This window comes from Uloborus diversus, chromosome 4 (assembly GCF_026930045.1).
Source record: "Uloborus diversus isolate 005 chromosome 4, Udiv.v.3.1, whole genome shotgun sequence".
Taxonomy (NCBI): Eukaryota; Metazoa; Arthropoda; class Arachnida; order Araneae; family Uloboridae; genus Uloborus; species Uloborus diversus.
In genome coordinates, this window is record NC_072734.1 from 25,016,869 (window position 1) to 25,022,868 (window position 6,000).

Sequence of the window (6,000 nt, forward strand, 5' to 3'; positions counted from 1 at the left end):
TTGAGTGATTTAACAGTATTGCACATAAAAGCTATTAAGAGCCATTATTTTGAAGTTCAGACAAGGTGTGGCAGTGACCATTTTTGATTTTTCTAATTTTTTTATATGTCAAACTAGGTCATGAGAAGTGAACATTCTGAAATTTTTAGCCTTCCAAAAAAATTTTTCCGTTCGTTAAAAATTTCCAAAGTTTGAGGTTTTGCAGCGCTTTTTTAGAAAAGTTCTATACGTTGCATTTCAGTGCGCTATAGCTCTTTACAGAAACACCATCCCACGGTTATGTTTATATTTATTGGTTGTACTGTATCTAGTAATGATGACTTCATAGTTATTTTGGTTGGGGGTTGTTGCTTTCTTCAGATAAGGGGTCGCAAAGTATGGATTTTATCCGTTTTCGCGCAAGTTGAACCTGCGTTATTTCCCCCCAAAAGCCATCCCCCGAAAAAAATTTAACATATACTGAAAGTTTATACTATGAAGAGAGTAAATAGCACAAAATTTGTTTGATGTTTAATTTTTTTTAAGAGAAAAATGCCCTGATATTTTTCAAATTTTCAAAAATTGTGCTTTTTTGACCGCAATTAACTCAAAACAGCATCACTAGGAAAAAAAAACCTTTTATATATTATGGTACCTGGCTATGTGTAAAACATCATGAAAAAGAAAACAGCATGGGATCTCTTCTTGTTTTCTAGAAAATAATTTTTTTGTAGCTCATTTTATGCGTTTTCTCGTGCGTAAAACGTGTGTCTAGTATGTAGATTAGATCTGCTAAAACTTAAAGTATGTAGTAGGAATGTATATATGTGTGAATAGAGAAAGAGAAAAAGACTAGCAATACTTTATTTTTCTGATTTTTACAAACTGATGGTATTTTAATTGCAGGTAAATCAGAAAACGATAAATCAATATCATATATATATATATATATATATATATATATATATATATATATATATATATATATATATATATATATATATATATAAAATTAAGCAATCAGAATTTCAAATATTAAACAAATTATAAATAATAAATGATGATAAAAAGGAAAAATGCAAACAGCTATTAAGTAGGAATAGATAAAGAGTGAATCCAGAGCTCATCAGCCGTGGAGGATTCATTAATTATGGTCGAAAGACCAAAATTTTAACTATGAACTAGAAGAGAATGTTTAAGCTCCAGTACATGCAATATAGAGTAACAATGGGCAAAAGCACCACTTGCTAAGCTAAAAACAATAAACTAGAGCTCAAACTAGCTAAAAACAATAAACTAGAGCTTTAGGTTTGAGCTCTAGTTTATTGTTTTTAGCAAAGCAAGTGGTACTTTTGCCCATTGTTACTCTATATTGCATGTACTGGAGCTTAAACATTCTCTTCTAGTTCATAGTTAAAATTTTGGTCTTTTGACCATAATTAATGAATCCTCCACGGCTGATGAGCTCTGGATTCACTCTTTATCTATTCCTACTTAATAGCTGTTTGCATTTTTCCTTTTTATCATTATTTATTATTTATAATTTGTTTAATATTTGAAATTCTGATTGCTTAATTTTATATTTACTTGACTTTTTAGTTTTGCTGGGTTGCGCATCTATGGGCTCTTGATGTGGTCTTTTCAATATTTTTCACTTTTATTATTCTTATAATATATATATATATATATATATATATATATATATATAATATTGATTTATCGTATCCATCCCAAAATAATTCTTTTTTATTTATGTCCATAGCAGTGGAAGAAATTTCATAAATAATATCTGCTTCACTTTCCTCTAAATGTCTATTTTCTATGTCATCTTCAAATACCTGTTCAGATTTCTGTTTCTTATGGTCTTGGTCAGGCATCTACCAGTCAACAAGGAGAAAACAAAGGAGAAAATATTTTGTCAATCTCATGTGAGGGGTGGGCTCTCCCAACTCGTAAAAGTACACGATTTTCAATGAAACAAAGAGAGTTTCTTTAAGAAAAGTTCCTTTATGGTGAGAAAACCGGGAGAAATCAGACGCTCCGACCAAGTAGAACATGCAATGAGAACAGAGATGATTGAAATCAATATATATATATATATATATATATATATATATATATATATATATATATATATATATATATATATGATATCGATTTATCGTTTTCTGATTTACCTGCAATTAAAACACCATCAATTTATAAAAATCAGAAAAATAAAGTAGTGCTAGGTTTTTTCTCTTTCTTTATACATATATATATGCATTCTTACTACATCCTTTAAGTTTTAGCAGATCTAATCTGCATACTGGACACACGTTTTATGCACGAGAAAACGCATAAAACGAGCTACAAAAAAATTATTTTCTAGAAAATAAGAAGAGATCCCATGCTGTTTTCTTTTTCATGATGATTTACACATAGTCATGTACCATAATATATAAAAGGTTTTGTTTCCTAGTGATGCTGTTTTGAGTTAATTGCGATCAAAAAAGCACAATTTTTGAAAATTTGAAAAAGATCAGGGCATTTTTCTCCTAAAAAAAATTAAACCTCAAACAAATTTTGTGCTATTTACTCTCTTTATAGTACAAACTTTCAGTATATGTCACATTTTTTCGGGGGGTGGCTTTTTAGGGGGAAATAACGCAGGTTAAACTAGCGCGAAAACGGATAAAATCCTTACTTTGCGACCCCTTATCTGAAGAAAGCAACAATCCCCAACCAAAATAACTATGAAATCATCATCACTAGATACAGTACAACCAATAAATATAAACATAACCGTGAGGTGGTGTTTCTGTGAAGAGCTATAGCGCACTGAAATGCGACTTATAGAATTTTTCTAAAAAAGCGCTGCAAAACCTCAAACTTTGGGAATTTGTAACGAGCGAAAGAAAATTTTTGGAAGGGTTAAAATTTCAGAATGTTCACTTCTTATGACTTACTTTGATATATAAAAAAATTAGGAAAATCAAAAATGGTCACTTCCAAAATTTCCGTTTTTTGTCTGAATTTCAAAATAATGGCTCTTAAGTGGAAAATTGAACTATCCCAAAAACATGTCTGAATTTTAAAATCTCATTGCATCCACTTCTGTAGCAGCCACTTCCCTTTTTTTATAATGCGATTTTACGACTTGGACATTGCTCATTTTGAATTTACCATTATTTTCAGCACTTCTTATATTTTATACTCTGTATAATCAAACTTGCACTTTCTTCATTTTGCCCACTCAAAAAATGTGATTCAATTTCATCTAAGTTTTCCATCACTTGTAGAAACTATTTTTAAACGTATCATAGTTTTATCTTAAATTGTTGAAAGCTTGAGAAAATGAAGATCTTTAGTCAGGCATTGGGATACAGAAATAGAGGAATTCTAGTAGTCTAAAACATTAGTACCCAACATGCGGCCCCCCAAAAACTAATCCCTGCTACTCACTACAGTAAAACCTGTAAAGTTGACCACCTTTGTAAGTTGACCACCTGTCTATGTTGACCGCGTTTGTCAGGAACGGAATTAGTCCTATCTCATATAATAAAGGAAAACCTCTGTAACTTGACCACCTCTCTATCTTGACCACCTGTCTATCTTGACCACTAATGTATGCCAAATTTGGTTTGAAATATTGTAAAAAACCCTTTGTAAGTTGACCACTTGGTTTATTTTTTTAAACTTTATTTACAAAATTATTTTATTATATTATTTATTTATTTATTATTATTATTATTTTGATAGCTTTCCAAAAATGTTTTGAATGCTTTGATGAGAGACTAGCATTTTACTAACTAACCAGCAGCATAAAGCTTATGCTGCTCTTTATTCTCCAAACTTGTTTTTCATTTGTTGTTCTATTTGAGATAGCTTTTTGTACTCTGTTCAATGAAAATTAGGTGTCAGTAAAAAAGTTCAAAGTCTTTTCTTTTAGCTCCAATATGTTGCGGCAATACAGGAATTGTGCTAAAAAGAGCAGGCCAGGATCTATACATTTTGGGCCCCCCTGCAACAAAATATGTAGGGGCCCTCCTTAGTGTCCAGCAGTGTCTATTTGTAAAGTGAATAAGTTTTAGTGCTATTTTTTTTTTGTTTTTTCTTCAATTTCTAGGACCGTTAGCCCCTTTAAGGACACGGGCCCTTTGCTCTGCATGTACTCAGATCTGGGCCTGCTAATGAGTAAAGTTACATGTTTCTGGTGTAAGGGATTAAGAGATAGGTTATCTTAATTTTGCCTTTATGAACTGGGAGAATCGCGCTTATTGCTCTTTGTGCTATAATTTGTACAAAAAAGGCTTGAAAAAGAAAGCTAGTTGAACTTGAGATTAATAAAAAGTATGAAATATTACATTAAAATTAATTGAAAATGGAAAAAGCCAGAGAAAATTAGCCGGCACATATGGAATTTCTAAAATTGCAGTGTCTAATATAGTTGAAAACAAGGAAAAAAATAACAAAATTATTTGAATAATATTTTCAATTATTGTTTCACTTTCAATAATGTTAAACAATGAAAGTGAGTTGAACAGAAAGAATAAGGGTGAATTACTCAAAAAATGAAAACATGGTGCTAGAAATGACAAAAAAAAAAAAAACATTACCACCCTTTATAAGTTGACCACCTGTCTAAGTTGACCACCAAAGTACTGCACCGCGAGTGGTCAACTTACACAGGTTTCACTGTACTATGTTCAATGTCAGGAATCAAACACTGTGTTCTGGAGTTTCTGAACCTATTAATTTATATGCATTTAAAAATGTGCAAATAAGTTAACAAGTAGTTATGTATCAGAAGATATATTCTCTATTAAATGTTTTTTTTTAAAAACAAATGTCTGGTTTTAGACACATGAATTTACTAAAGAATGTGACTTTACTTAAAGAACCAAAATAGTGTCAGGTTATGTGCATGATTAAATGCACAGTTGACATTAAGACTGTCCCATTTTATGAAAAAAACTTCCTTTACCCAATAGATGGCGCAAAATGTTGCACCCTGGTTGTGACGAAAGCATCATGCTCGTTGTACGTTTTAGCCGCAAACTAGTTTTACAACTGACAGGATTTACGCGACATCCAGAAAAGGGGACAAACCGGAATTTGTGTGGAGGAGATATTGTTCTTCAGAGGAGTCAGTGAGGAATGTCTTTCATTGTTCGAAACACACCCCTCAAGTGCCTTCAGGCATTGACAGCGCGAAGGAATCGGAAAAGCAAACAAAACCGCTGCAGAGAAATGAGATGAGAGCATTTTTGCTTCGATTTGAAGTTTAGATCAGAAATGATTTCGTTATACTAAGGGTTCATCTTTTTAACCGCGGAAACTTCGGTAAATTTATCGCAACATATTTTAGAAATGTCTTCTTTTTGGCTATTAAATCTACTAATAAAAGTTGTCAATCTAATGTATTTTTTTTTTTTTTTAAATATTAATCTTTAGAAGCTTTGTTTCCTTCATGCTGCATTTATAGAAATTGCTAAATAGTAATAGAAAAGACTGGAAAGTTTGTTAAATCAGACTTGGACAGTTTAAAAGAAAATTGTGTTTGAAAGGTCACATTTTTTTAATCTTTACGAGGAATTTTACCTTTTGTTCATGACAAAGGTCCACAAAAATTACCATGGAATTACAGAGAAAACTTGGTGGTACGAATCTTTTAAAATTTTGAAGACGAAAACATAGTTTTTTACGACATTTAACAGGGCCCAGTCGTGCAAAGAGGGGGAGGAACAGCCCCCCCCCCCCCCCCCCCCGAGATCGATCTTAGTTTTCGCCTAACTTGGAAATAGTCGGGGGGCTACGGGGGAAGAAACTGCAAATTGTGATAAAATTATGAAACTCGGCATGCTTGTAGACATTGTATAAACAAAAATTTTACAAAGGGGAGGCATTCCAAAATCCCCCCCCCCCCCCCCCGGCTGCCATTTCTGGTCCAGAACCAAAAACGGCGATTCTTTTTAAATTTTCGTTATTATAATTTTTTTAATCATTGGTTGTGTCATTCCATGGATGTTTATTACATTT